At 34.3% G+C, this 14,382-nt stretch overlaps 1 long non-coding RNA gene across 1 annotated transcript in view; it reads left to right on the top strand.

The window, feature by feature from the left end:
* The first annotated feature begins 573 nt into the window (after nucleotides 1-573).
* Nucleotides 574-14,382, top strand: part of LOC137636791 (uncharacterized) — a 34,822-nt gene continuing 21,013 nt past the window's right edge. The window contains exons 1-3 of the long non-coding RNA XR_011043222.1: nucleotides 574-842; nucleotides 3,306-3,533; nucleotides 6,333-6,407. This is a non-coding gene — a long non-coding RNA (uncharacterized lncRNA). The remainder of the gene's footprint in view (nucleotides 843-3,305; nucleotides 3,534-6,332; nucleotides 6,408-14,382) is intronic.

Here is a 14,382-nt window from a genome sequence, read left to right as displayed (position 1 = left end):
ATACAATCTGGCACTGGAGCCTGGGAGGTCAATTATAACACCCGTTTGACGGGAGGGCGGGGTGAGGTACGATTTCAGTGGGGGGACTAGGTGGGGTGAGGTACGATTTCAGTGGGGGGACTAGGTGGGGTGAGGTACGATTTCAGTGGGGGGACTAGGTGGGGTTGAGGTACGATTTCAGTGGGGACTCTAGGTGGGGTGAGGTACGATTTCAGTGGGGATTCTAGGTGGGGGTGAGGTACGATTTCAGTGGGGGGGACTAGGTGGGGTGAGGTACGATTTCAGTGGGGACTCTAGGTGGGGTGAGGTACGATTTCAGTGGGGACTCTAGGTGAGGTGAGGTACGATTTCAGTGGGGGACTCTAGGTGGGGTGAGGTACGATTTCAGTGGGGGACTCTAGGTGGGGTGAGGTACGATTTCAGTGGGGACTCTAGGTGGGGTGAGGTACGATTTCAGTGGGGACTCTAGGTGGGGGAGAGGTACGATTTCAGTGGGGCACTCTTTGCATATCATAATCAGTTTCATACTTGATCCTTATTATGTATTTATCTTTTTTGCAGATATTGTAATAGACTGCCAACTGAAATGAAGGACCTAAAGGGAGCAATTGAATTTAAGAAGAAACTAAGGACATTACTTTTCACAAGATCATATGATTTGGAAGATGCTACAATCAAAGAATTGTATAAAGTTATAATGAAAATGTTTCGTTTGATGATTAATATGGACCCAAAGAGAAGTAGTTCACTCGAAGTCAGTGGAGGGTTGGATCTAAACCCTAAACAAGTAAGAGTAGGGTTCCCCTGCAGTATAGGACCTGAAAAGCGTCCCTTGAAGTAAGGTAAATAAAGAGGGTATTACTGAGACTTTAAAATTAACTATTTTTTTGTAATTATCAAACCCAGTCTTTAATGATGGTCACCCAGGAGAGACAAGTTTGCATCTCATTTATTAATACATCTTGTATTCTGTGAATCTAAATATCCTTTTGTGTCTCCTGGCTGGTGACGTCTGCATGTGGAAACCTGGCGGTGGTACATATTAAAGGATTTCGACTCCTTTAATGTAACGCAAGCATGTGGCATCAGTACTGACTGGTTGCGTAGATTTCAATACTTGATATTTCAGTCATTTAATCTTTTTTTAGTTTATCGTGTCTGTTAAATGTATTGATGATAACTTTTCAGATGTTAATAGAAAAGGTTTCATCATTTGACTGGTAAGAAAAAAATTTGAGATTGAATAATAACTATTTTTATAGGAATAATAATGGTACTGAGTTATTACCGAGTCTATTTTCACTGTGGTATTCTCTCTCTCTCTCTCTCTCTCTCTCTCTCTCTCTCTCTCTCTCTCTCGTTGGACGATTTGCCATACTGCTGTCTTTTTTGCCTCCTTTCTTCCACCCTGTTGTTCGACCTCTCTTAATACACTATGTAGTAGAACGTATGTATATTCCCTTGGCAGTGTATGACCCCTATCCCCTGGAGCTAATGATCTCAATTGATAAATGCAGTCTTTAGAGGGGCAGGATAACAAGTCTAGCCGTATTCATTTGCTGAGCTGAGCAAGAACTCTTTAATTTCCTGTTTGATTCAGGGATCCCTCCAAGTGTTCCTATGATATTTTCTTATTGTTGACAATTCTTCTTCACTTTAGAGGTTACTGCACTCTAATTGTTCTGTGGTTGCTTTCCTCTTGGTAAGGGTAGAAGAGACACTTTAGCTGTGGTAAGCAGCTCTTCTAGGAGGAGAAGGAGAAGGTAGTGCCATAGCCTCAATACCATGGTCTTCCACTGTCTTTGGATAGAGTTCTCTTGCTTGAGGGTACACTCGGGCACACTATTCTATCTTATTTCTTTTCCTCTTGTTTTGTTAAGTTTTTCATGGTTTATGTAGAAGATATTTATTTTAATGTTACTCTTAAAATATTTTGTTGTAATTTCTTTTTTTTTTCCTTTCCTCACAGGGTTATTTTCCCTGTTGGGCACCTTGGGCTTATAACATCCTGCTTTTCCAACTAGGGTTGTATCTTAGCAAGTAATAATAATATTAAGTTTACATCTTCAGTGAGATTTTAACCCTAATGTACAAGATTGAACTTAAGGTATATGCATATCAGTGTTTTCTTAATTGCTCATCGAATCTTCTAGAGTTTTTATGATTGCAATTGCTTGCAAGACAAAGAAAGGCATTGCTTGATAGGATTTAGGGAGTGCTGCTGCATATATAACAAGGTCTTTGAACTGTTTATTTATATCAGAGTTTAATGTGCTGCTGATGAAGTCATGTTTTGTGTTTTAATGTGTTCAGGTGTGCAAAGGGTTTCCCTGATCAGGGCTTTTAGGGAGATGTGGTCTGCCAGCACAGAGCATCATTAACTAAACTTGTTAGTTTTGCAAGTAGAGACGTTGCAAGATCAGCTTAAGTATACTGAAGTCCTTAAATATAAACTATTCTTTATGTTATTAGTTCCAACAGACTTGCCCCCTCAATCACAAATATTAAGGTCAGTACTACACAATATTTTAGATGTTTTATTCCAGCTATGACTATATAGTGGAAAGACAGTTGAATCTTTGTAACTTCAGATGTTTTTATGTTCAACAGGCTGACACAACTCTCTTTTTATAGTTGATATATACCAGATCTATCAGTCACTACTTTTCATATAGTTTATTTCCATATTTCCTTTCCTCACTGGGCTATTTTCCCTGTTGGAACTTTTGGGCTTATAGCATCCTGCTTTTCCAACTAGAGTTGTATCTTAGTAACGATAATAACAATAATCTATAATGCAATGTTTTATGTCAAGGGAAACATGCCAGTCTGCATTAATGACTTGTTTCCAATGGTGAAGTGTTGTGTATATCTGGTGAGCTATAAAGTCTGGGAATCAGGGTGAGACACCCCATCAGTTTTTCCTACCCAGGTTGTAACTTATCTAATCAGAACACCAGTTTAGCAACGAGACAAATCAGGCAGCAGTGTGTCATGGCTGTGAAAGCTGGCTATCAACACACTGCCAGGGCAGGCACTACAGAAAATAGGAGGAGAGATTCTCTCCTCCTCATTCCTGGGTTGACAAGGAGGGGAGGTTTTAGTTGTGGTAGCCTATGAACTGTATAATAATAATAATAATAATAATAATAATAATAATAATAATAATAATAATAATAATAATAATAATAATAATAATAATAATAATAATAGTGTCCAACACAAAAGTGATTATTGGCTATTGCCTTGAAATTGGCTTTTATGCCTGAAAAGAAAAGACTGCTAATCTGTTTTCCCTTTTCCAGATCTGATGGAGTGAGGTCGCCAACCAGCTGTTAAGTGCAAGTGCACTTCAACTATATCACAGTTCCCACTTCCCTTCTCTCATCTGCCTGTCCAACTTACCTTGGGTTTGCTCCCTGTTGCACGTGAGTTCTGATTGGCCTCCTAGGACCCTGGCTAAAGTAAAGCTACTCACAGGTCTGGTAGCTGCCTGGTCCTCGTATACACCGACTTCCCTGTCGTTATAACAAGTAAGGTTGATTTTCCTTTTGGGTCATTTGATCATGCTTTGATTTCATTAGTGGTAAAGACAGAACAACCTGTCCCTAATGTATATTTTAATGTAAGATTTATATAAAATCTCAGACTGGAATGATATATAAGTGATTTTTTCTAACATGAATTGGTCACAATTGTATGGTAGTGTTGAGCCTATTTGGGCTATTTTCCCTGTCTGAATCCTCAAGCTTATAGCTTTCCCAACTAGGATTGTAGCTTAGCAAGTAATAATAGTAATCTAGTCAACATAATCGGTAAGCGTAGCACTTTAGATGCGTTAAGGTACCGAGTGAAGGACAAACCATGTTTTAATGATGATTGTTGACGTGGTCATTTGGAGAGGCAGGAGGCATATCATCTTTGGCAGGGTAACAGATCAGATTTGACTTTGAATAACTATACTCGGGTAAGAACTGTTGTTCAGAGTTTATGCTTCAACTGAAAAGAGATACAATTTAAGCAGAACACAGGAGCATAAGTGGTGGTCTACCCTTAAATCTGCACTCTTTGGTGTAGACGCAACAATTTCCTCCTTTACTTAAAACAACTAGCTCAGTCACGCATTGTCCAAAGCAAAAGGTAACACTATTGGCTGATGTGTTTGACAGTAAACAGAGTAATGAGAAACTTGGTTTTCCACATTCCTGTTTTCCTGAGGCTGAACTAACTAACTTTGCTCTTTGATCTTGTGAAATTAAAGCTCTCTTGAATGACCTTGATGCTTATGGAGGTGTAGACCCAAATGGTATTTTTCCTTTGCTTTTTATAAAGACTGTAGATTTCTTAACTCCAAAGTTAACTGTTATTTCTCACAAGTTAGGATAAGGTTCTTTTAGCACTTGTTGAAGCTTGGTAATGTTACTCTATTATGTAAATGTATTTGTGGTAGCTCTAGTCAAGCTGTGATTACCGGCTATTTTCCGTCGCCCCCATTTTATCTAAAGTTTTTGAACGTCTTTTGGCAAATTGTCTAGATATGAATGCTGAGATTGATCATCTGTTCCCTAGTCTGAAATTAGGCTTTGAGAGGCCTTGGAGCCTATGATGCCCTTCCTATAATCTCCAAAGCTGTACAGAAATCCCTTGATTGTGATAAGAGAGTTCATATGATTGGCATCAATTTTAGTGCTGCCTTAAACCTTGTTAATCATGAGGCACTTCTTTTCAAACTTAAACAGTTGGGAGTGGGGTGTCTTTTTTTTTACCATTATTATTGAATTTTTAAGTAATATATTGCAAAGAGGAGTTGTTGATGGGCACCATATTGAGTATAGGAATATATCCGGTGTTCCTCAGGGTAGTGTTCTTGGCCCATTACTTCTCGTACTTTATACACATATGGTTTCTCCTGGAACTCAAGTTTGTTGCAAGTATAGATGATGATGACTTTTTTTTTTTTTTTTTTTTTTTTTTTTGCTTCAATATAATCTCCTGAATGTAGATCTTGGGTCGCTGAATCTCTAGATAGAGATCTAGGTACAATTAGTATATGGTGCAAATTATGGGGCATGAAGTTGAACCCTAACAAAACTCTAGGTTTGATTGTAAGTAGGTCGAAGACTGTCACCTCAACATCCAGATTTCTGCATTGATAATGTTTCTTTAACTAAATACGACTCTTTAAAGTTTGGGTGTGATTCTTGTAGCAAATATACTTTTGAGAAAAATTTTCAATCAGTTTTTCAATTGAACAATTAATAGCATATTGAGAAAGTCGTAAAATTTTTTATGATAATCTATTCTGAAGAAGTGTTTTAATTCTTTCATTTTACCTTGTTTCGAATATTGTTCTCCTGTCTGGTCTTCAGCAGCCGATTCTCATCTTAATTTATTGTACAAGAACTGGCGGTTTATTGAATTTTTTATTCTTGATCTAGATATTAATCTCTGGCACAGTCGTTCAGCTAGTTCTTTATGCATAATGTATAAAATTTTTCATAACTCTGACCAATCTTTACATCCAGATCTTCCTGGACAGTACCCTGCTGTTCGTAATACTAGATAGTATGCAGTTGATTCTAACAGTCTTGCCTTCTCCATCAAAAAGCTCAATAATACACCGTATTCTAGAAGTTTTATTCCTGCTGTGAACCAGATTGTGGAATGATTTTCTTAATCAGGTAGTTGAATAGGTGGAACCTGAATGGTTCATTTATGAAATATCTATTTTAATGTTGTTACTGTTCTTAAAATATCAATTTCTTTGTTTCTTTTCCTCACTGAGCTATTTTTCCATGTTGGAGCCCTTGGGCTTATAGCACCTTGCTTTTACAACAAGGGTTGTATCTTAGCTATCAATAATAATAATAATAATAATAATAATAATAATAATAATAATAATAATAATAATAATAATTGTTTATGATTATATTAATAATAATAATAATAATAATAATAATAAAAATAATAATAATAATATTAAGAATAATAATAATAATAATAATAATAATTGTTTATGATTATATTAATAATAGTAATAATAATTGTTTATGATTATATTAATAATAATAATAATAATAATAATAATAATATTAATAAAAATGATAATAATAATATTAATAATAATAATAATATTAATAAAAATGATAATAATAATAATAATAATAATAATAATAATAATAATAATGATAATAATAATGTGTTGTATGTACAAGTAATAATAATAATAGTAATAATGATAATAATAATAATAATAATGTGTTATATGTGCAATGTCTAAAATGTAATTTAGCTAAAAGTATAAGAACTCTAATTCATTTACTTTCTTTCAGAATTATATACCTGTGTTCCAAGTTTTCAAGAGGATACGTTAACAGTACTGGAGAGATTCAATTCACAAATTACAGGTAAGGTGTTCATATGGAAATGTGACTGGTTTATTTCAGGTACTATGCACTCTTAGGATATCATAAAATAACACAAACCAGATTTGTGAAATTTATTCTAATTATTCCAGTCTTCCTTCACCTAATGAGCTATCCTAAACATTTGCTTCTTTCCCTTTTTAATTGCAAAAGTCCTCTGATAATTATGACACAGCCCTTTGTCATGACAGCCATACAGATCTTACTAAGAAATTGTGAAATATTCATTTTTTTCATACATTGTCTCAACTTGAACCTACCCATATGTTCCTGTGTCATGCACAATTATACACATTGTGATTGCACCATTCACAGAAAATATGTATACATATACTTCTTTATCCATACACCAGCAAAATAATACTACCCCACAACGAACTAGCAAATCTCCTAATTTCGCCTAGCGTACCATTACCATGTATAAAAATATGCCAACCTATTTTGGATTCCAAAACTAACAACATTTTTATCTTTCATCATTCCTTGCATGGGCATCATTGTCATACTTGATCTTTCACTACTCCAAACACATCTTCCTATTATAACCTTTCATTTGCCTATCTCATTTTCTGTTTGATTTTCTTTTTTCTTAAGAATCGAAAAACTCGCACATACACTGGTAGTAACAACTGCAAGAACTTCATCCATACCACATATTCCTTTATAGTCTCATCCCAAAACTTCTTCCATGCTGAAATGTCCAGTCTGTATCTCATTTTTCACCATATGTGCTTCTTCAAACGCATTTTTCTATGCCTTACGCCAGCTTTTATTCTTCTCACATCTATACTTCTGTCTTGAAGATCATGCCCTATTGTCACTGAATACTTATATATGGTTTCACACACACAGTCATAAACTCACTTAAAGTCTCACTCAATATTCTTTCTTCTCTCAATGAATTAATATACAAACTTTCCTATATGATTTGCCACTATTACTATACATTTATATTACTTTGTAGTATACTTACTGCCACTAATAATAGTTCATTTATATTTTTCCCTTATGACAATCAACTCGCGGATTAACATCCTCTTTAGCTATTGTAAGCAGCTCTTCAAGGAGAAAGACACTCCAAAATCAAACCATTGTTCTCTAGTTTTGTATGGTGCCATAGCCTCTGTGCCGTGGACTTCCACTGTCTTGGATTAAAAGAGTTCTCTTGCTTGAGGGTACAGTTGAGCACACTATTCTATCAAATTTCTCTTCCTCTTGTTAAAGTTTTATAGATTATATAGGAAATATTTATGTTAATGTTGTTACTGTTCTTATAATATTTTCATTTTGCTTGTTTCCTTTCCTCACTGGGCTATTTTCCCTGTTGGGTCCCCTGGGTTGATAACATCTTGCTTTTTCAACTAGGGTTGTAGCTTAGCAAGTAATAATAATAATAATAATAATAATAATAATAATAATAATAATAATAATAATAATAATAATAATGATGATGATGATTTTTTCACACACCAAGGCCCGCCTGAACAGACTTTTATTTTCTGACGGAGGGCGAGAAATAAACCCGTAAAAAATGATGATAATAATAACACAATATGAATTAGCAAACCTTTTTGGGATTACTGAAACAGTATCATTCTCTAACCATCTACTCAAACCATGATTATTTTTCAAACTTTAGTATTTACTTTGTTGAACACAAGCTCCTTTTCCTTGAACCATACTTCCATTAATTCCTGAGATATTCTTTCTCGTGTGGCAATTGCTTTTATATACAGTTTTACACTAACTACAATCTAACATAAGCACATGTATTGTGCTCTGTAGTACACACTTTAGTTTTCTAGTTCACCCCTTTTAGCCTTACCTGTGCTACTCACATTACTTTGTACATCCTGGAGGAGATGTATAAAGGCAATCCTGTCCTGGGAAAGTGACCCCATTGACCATTATTCCAAAATAGATTAATTCTTCTATCTGTACTCCATCCTTTATACCTCAGTTCACCACATACAAAACCATTTTAATTTGCTTTGTCTTTCACAATCTTTTCCCTGACCAATCTCACTGCAATCATAACAGGCAAGCAATGACCCTCTACCTGTAACACCCTCTTTTCTGTACATCATCTGTCCTTCCAACTCTCTGATTTACACTTCTATTTTTACTTGCCCAAGCATAAAAGATTCTTTAGCTCTGGTAAGCAGCTCTTCAATGACACTCCAAAATCAAATCATTGTTCTCTAGTCTTGGGTAGTGCCACAGCCTCTGTAACATGGCATTTCACTGTTTTGGGTTAAGAGTTCTCTTGCTTGAGGGTACACTCAGGAACACACTTCTTATTCCTCTTCCCCAAATGGCTCCTTTCAATAGGTTTTTTGGTTTGAAATCCCTTACTTTGATTAGTGATACCAAGATGATAGGCATACCATTTATTAATATTTGTACATCGTCTTAAGCTGACTCTTCACACCTTAGCATTACCTAGACAGCCACTGCCATAGTTATACTTTTAGCTTTCGATTCAGTCACCACTAATATTGCTCTATATATTTACATTGATTATTCATCAACTATTCAGTATCCATTTCTGTTTGCTGCCTATTCTTGTATAATTTTCTTTTAATGGTGTCATAAGTCTTTTAATAGTTTATATTTGTCAATATTTGTCATATCTGTTTTGATTTTGTTTCTGTTTTAAAATTATTTTGTTGATTTTTTCTCATCGTTTATTTCCTTTCCTCACTGGGCTATTTTTCCCTGTTGGAGCCCTTGGGCTCATATCATCTTACTTTTCCAACTAGGGCTGTTGCTTGGCTAATAATAATAATAATAATAATAATAATAATAATAATAATACATACATACATACATACATACATACATATACCAAGGCACCTCCCCCAATTTTGGGGGGTAGCCGACATCAACAAAGAAACAAGAACAAAAAGGGGACCTCTACTCTCTACGTTCCTCCCAGACTAACAAGGGACTCAACCGAGTTCAGCTGGTACTGCTAGGGTGTCATAATAATAATAATAATAATAATAATAATAATAATAATAATAATAATAATAATAATAATAATAATAATTCTCAGAATATTCTCTTGTTTTACACAACTAGCTACTTTTATAAATCTATTTTCAAGTCTATATTCCAGGCAATAACAACTTATTTGAACATAATTACATTTTCATCCTTTTTTTCAGAACACACACAGTATACATCACAAACTCATATTCACGTTCCTCTATACTTCCCTATTCTTAGGTTTACTGCCAGCATCCCTTCTTCCTAAGCAGAAATATTTGCCTGTCCAGTTCTAAGCATTAATATACTAGAAGTTTTCTCTAAGTATACTTATTAAACTGAAATATGTCCCTATTCATTTCAGGGCATTATTACACTTCAACATTTTCTCTGAATAGACCATTCTACCAATATATCTGTCACAGTTCGAGGAAATCTTTACAACTGTATTTATCAAAGCAACATCTCACATTTCTACTATTTCCTTTCAATGATTGCAAGAATAAAATCCATTTTTTTTTACTCGACATTCTCTTCCTTACATTCTCATATACATCCATCTTGCTCTATCATAAGTTCCTATCAACAACCCTATTATAATGAACACAATTCAAGGACCAAACATGCACAACTTACTCACTTTCTTTCAGACTTAGCAATGATACGCAGCAGGGTTTAACAACCGATAGTTCACACACAACTGAACTATATTCTTACACAGCCAACGACAATCTCTTGAAAAGTTTATATACTGCAGCATATATCTATATCTATCTATCCATCTATCTATCTATCTATCTATCTATCTATATATATATATATATATATATATATACTGTATATATATATATATATATATATATATATATATATATATATATATATATATATATATATATATATATATATATACATATTTATGTATATATATATATATATATATATATATATATATATATATATATATATATATATATATATATATATATATACACACAGTATATGTATGTATGTATATATATATGTATGTATATATATATGTATGTATATATATATGTATGTATATATATATGTATGTATATATATATATGTATGTATATATATATATGTATGTATATATATATATATGTACATATATATATATATGATTCCTACATTAACATCAATCTGATTTGCTGTGTTCTCTTGCAAAACTTCTCCCATTACTAATTTCCTCGATTCAATTGCACTTCTGTAATAGCAACGGCAAACTAGTCACTCGTGAAATCTCTTGTCTATTCAGCCCACTCTCAAACAATAACATACTGTACCCCTTCCATCGAAATCCTTAGAATAAATCTGTCCTTTTGAACACAGATCTAAAGTGTCTACCAACTTTTCTATCCATCATTATCAAATAATCATCTCTTAGGACCAACTGATACAGCAAGGTGATCCTCATCTTAATGCTGACCGTTCTTATTGCTATGAGTCCAATCTGTTGAACGTCTCCATTCTTTGGAGTTTTCAATTATCTCCTGTCACATTATTATTATTATTATTATTATTATTATTATTATTATTATTATTATTATTATTATTACTACTTGCTAAGCTACAACCCTAGTTGGAAAAGCAGGATGCTATAAGCCCAGGGGGTCCCAACAGGAAAAATAGCCCAGTGAGGAGAGGAAAAAGGGAAAATAAAATATTTTAGGAGTAACAACATTAAAATAAATGTCTCCTATATAAACTAAAAAGTTTAACAAAAAAGGAGGAAGTAAAATAAGATAGCATAGTGTGCTCAAGTGTACCCTTTTACCCTCAAGCAAGAGAACTCGACTCCAAGACAGTGGAAGACCATGGGACAGAGGCTATGGCACTACCATATACTAGAGAACAATGGTTTGATTTTGGAGTGTCCTAATAGAAGAGCTGCTTGCCATAGCTAAAGTATCTCTTCTACCCCTAACAAGAGGAAATTTTATTTAGTTGTAGGCTGCTTTATCTCGTCTTCTAACCAAGTTCATTCGTCTTGCCCATTACTGATCCTGGTCACCTTTCTGAAAGGTTTTCCTGTTCACGTCCTGGTGTCCCAGATTAAGGTTGATATATTGAAAAAAAACCCGTATTGCCTTATCTCAAAGATCATTTAAACATTTAGTATTCTCTCTTGTTTTTTTCACAATTGCAACAAAAATAATCAACATCTAAAAGGACTACATCATATTCTTTTACTCATTTTATGATCCTTAGCATCTCCTGAATTCGTTTCTACTCACAGCATCCTTTAAGCAGCTCTCCTATCTTCTATTTGATATCCTTCCTTTCCAGTCATCATAGGATCTGTTTTGCTTATGTTTAGCACATTCATCTCTACATTTTTCTCCTCCACTTCAACATTTCTATGCTTCTCCGTCCATTATTAGGATAAACAGTAAATGATATAGGGTTTATCCTGGAAAGGCATCTAAGATTTTTCTCGTATACTTCTCAAACACCTACCACTGTCTTCACCCTAGATATATGTTAAGTAGTCTGTCCATCTAATTCCTACAAATAGTGGCATTGTATGTCTTCTCAAACACCTACCACTGTCTTGAGGGTACACTCAGGCACACTATTCTATCTAATTTCTCTTCCTCTTGTTTTGTTAAAAGTTTTATAGTTTATATAGGAAATACTTATTTTAGTGTTGTTGCTGTTCTTAGAATATTTTTTCATTGTTTCCTTTCCTCACTGGGTTATTTTCCTGGTTTGGAGCCCCTGGGCTTATAGCATCCTGTTTTCCCAACCAACTAGGGTTGTAGCTCAGCAAGTAATGATAATAGTAATATTATACAAAGGACTCTGTCCAAATAACTGCTTGCCTTACTACTTTAATAAGTGTCTTCTCGAGGTATCATTGCAGTATTTAACTCATTATCATGACTGTCTCTGTTACATTACCTTTAAGATACAGGGACCCTGATCAAGCACTATCTACACTATCCAACGTTGTTAATCAAACTGTGTATAACTCAAACACGAACATATTTTATGCCCTTGCAAATGAATCTATTACCTCTGTCTGTATTTCACACTGGACTACATAAATAGGGTAATGTTTCTCCCATGTGATATCAAACAAGACCTTACTTCCTGTCTCATTTCGTTTTCCATTTTAGACTCATTTTATATTCTATTCATCTGGAATTTTTCATTTCTAATTTTCTTTCTTTTTATATTGCATTCCAAATTCAGTAACATTTCATCCAGGAAGCTTTTTAAACATTATAGAACCTGTTTGAGCAAAGATCTGGCAGTAATTTTAGTCTTATGGAAGCTTTTTAAACGTTATAGAAGCTGTTTGAGCAAAGAACTGGCAGTAATTCCTCTATTTCCACATTCATGTTTCCACACATTTTCCTCCATTCTTTTATTCAATCTCAGAAAATTCTTGGTCCCAAAATAGAAACTTACAAATACTAACTGATTGACACTTTTCTTGTTTGTCCATTCTTTTGCATGTATTACTCGTACTCCAATAAAAACTTTTTCAATCACATTTATCCATAATATTCTTAATATCTGCTTTCATTTTATTTCAACTATAATCAATTGAGCATCCTACCCATAACTTTATTCCTTCAAAAGTATTTATTTTATGGGACAACTATTCTACAGTAATACTCTGGCTGTCACCTCTTTATACGTAAGCTATTTGGATATTTTCTCTCTCCAATTACATCTCCTTACCTCCCTCAACACCAAATGATACAGGGCTGATAATTGATAGAAATTGGCATTATTCTCAAATAGTTTCATTTTTTAAATCATCTTAGATTAAAATAACGATATCCAAATAAAATTTTTTCTGGTGACCTGCGTTCCTAATTCTCACCACCTGCTTGCCTTAGTCCTTTGTCCCTTCTCTCATTTCTACATTATTATTATTATTATTATTATTATTATTATTATTATTATTATTATTATTATTATTATTATTATTATTATTATTATTATTATTATTATTATTATTATTATGTAGAGGAGTGGAAGTTAGTAAAAGAAAATTTTGTTGGAATTGCAAGTGATGTGTGTGGCAAAAAGTTTGTTGGAGGCAGCATGAGGAAGGGCAGTGAATGGTAGAATGAAGGAGTGAGGGTAAAAGTGGAAGAGAAAAAGAGGGCTTTTGAAGAATGGCTGCAGAGTAATAGTGTAGAGAAGTATGAAAGATATAGACGAGAAAAATGTGGAAGTGAAGTGCAAGGTAAGTGAGGCAAAGAGGGCAGCTGACCTGAGGTGGGGTCAGGGATTGGGTCATTCCTATGAAGAAAATAAGAAGTAGTTTTGGAAAGAAGTGAAGGGTGTAAGGAAGGCTGGTTCAAGAATTGAAGAGACAGTGAAAGATGGAAATGGAAGGTTGTTGAAAGGAGAGGAGGCAAGGAAAAGGTAGGAAGAATATTTTGAAAATTTACTGAATGTTGAGGATAATAGAGAGGCAGATATAATTGCTGTTGCAGGTGTTGAGGTGCCAGTGATGGGAGACGAGAATGAGAGAGAGATTACAAGAGAGGAAGTGAGGAGAGCACTAGATGAAACGAGAGTAGGAAAAGCATCTGGTATGGATGGTGTGAGAGCTGAGATGTTGAAGGAAGGGGGTGTGACTGTACTTGAATGGTTGGTGAGATTGTTTAATATGTGTTTTGTATTGTCAATGGTACCAGTAGATTTGGTTTGTGCGTGTATTGTACCACTATATAAGGGTAAGGGAGATGTGCATGAGTGTTGTAATTCAAGGGTTAATAGTTTGTTGAGTGTGGTGGGAAAAGTGTATGGTAGAGTACTGATTAATAGGATTAAGGATAAAACAGAGAATGCAATCTTAGAAGTACAGGGTGGTTTTAGAAGAGGTAGGGGTTGTATGAATCAGATTTTTACAGTTAGGCAGATATGCGAGAAATATTTAGCAAAAGGTAAGGAGGTGTATATTGCGTTTATGGAT

Source organism: Palaemon carinicauda, unplaced genomic scaffold (assembly GCF_036898095.1).
Source record: "Palaemon carinicauda isolate YSFRI2023 unplaced genomic scaffold, ASM3689809v2 scaffold390, whole genome shotgun sequence".
Taxonomy (NCBI): domain Eukaryota; kingdom Metazoa; phylum Arthropoda; class Malacostraca; order Decapoda; family Palaemonidae; genus Palaemon; species Palaemon carinicauda.
The sequence above is the reverse complement of the archived record's forward strand: the minus strand, read 5'-3'. Positions and strand labels throughout refer to the sequence as shown.